This window comes from Periplaneta americana, chromosome 9 (genome assembly GCF_040183065.1).
Source record: "Periplaneta americana isolate PAMFEO1 chromosome 9, P.americana_PAMFEO1_priV1, whole genome shotgun sequence".
NCBI lineage: Eukaryota > Metazoa > Arthropoda > Insecta > Blattodea > Blattidae > Periplaneta > Periplaneta americana.
The window spans coordinates 177,042,188-177,043,502 of record NC_091125.1 but is presented as its reverse complement, the minus strand read 5'-3'; positions in this window follow the sequence as shown (position 1 = coordinate 177,043,502).

Genomic DNA, 1,315 nt, shown 5'->3' with positions numbered 1-1,315 from the left:
GTTTTAATGTTCCTTAATCTTAATAGTGAACCCAACTGGAATTCGGGTGAAGAAACACAGTATTGTGAGACATTCTTGCTTAGACATCATTCTGGTCGTAATTTGATTTGCAGTGCACAATGATTATTTTCTCCAAATGCTCAGGGGTAAGTTTAGACGTTTATTGCTTAACACAGTTTGTATGCCGAGAAGGACCTTTCCACGTCTACAGATGTTATTGAGCAAAACTTAGAAGCATTTACTAGCTCTGGGAAAATTTCTTCTGGAAGCGTAATGTTTACACCTTGAAGATATTTGTCCAAAGAACATAAAACTTTTGTGTCTGGATTTCTCCCTAAAATGGCGCACAATTTACGATTTAATTTTTCTGCATACTTTAAAGAAACACTGAAGTTTACTCTAAACATAATAAAGACTCGTGTAAAGATTAACCACATTTTTCGAGTTTTTTTTGTGACTTGAGCTATAACTTTGAAATATGCCAAGTCCCTTTGTAAATATACACTATTAAAATATTCTGTGAACATTGAATTGACAGAGCTTCAGTTGCATTTTGGGCACCGCCGAATTCTTTAACTACATTGAAATTATCTAAATAGAGAGAAGCAGCTTCAATCCACGTACCCCAGCAGAGAAGTATTGGCTCTGGGAGTAATGAGAGGCCTGTAAATTTTTCTTTGTAAGTATTAACTCTGGATGGAGCTCGCAAACACTCCTGCTTTAAACTGTAAATACGAATGTTATTCCCCAATAACATCATTCGGAGAGGCTTCTTACAGCTGCCTCCATAGTAAGGACTTTATTTATTATCTTGTCACTAATGTGTTTAAATATTAATTTGAAAAATAACAATTAAAACATACCGGTACATGTATTACATGCTGATGATGGAAAAATGATGAAAGTGCAGCAACATTGGAAATATGCAATTATATGCAGCGTGAAACTTCACATAGGCCTGCAGAAGAACATGAAACATACTGCAAAACTTAATTCCATATCACAACTAAAAACATATAATATGCATTTGCATATAAATCCGAGACATCCAGAAAATTATCTCATATTACTAAGATTTACTCGAAATCATCGACATGAAAAAGAGAGAACAGTAGGGTGGGAAAATGTATACATGCCTAATGAAAGCAGTGAAGAAATGATATACCGTATAACAAAGATGTAGAGTTTAGTAATTGTGGAGTATATTAATAACAGTAATAAACATTTTGAATATTTACACAAATTACAGATATTAATAATCAAAAAGGAGATTTTAATTTTGCATTTCTGTATTTTACTTTCCTTCTATTGCTTG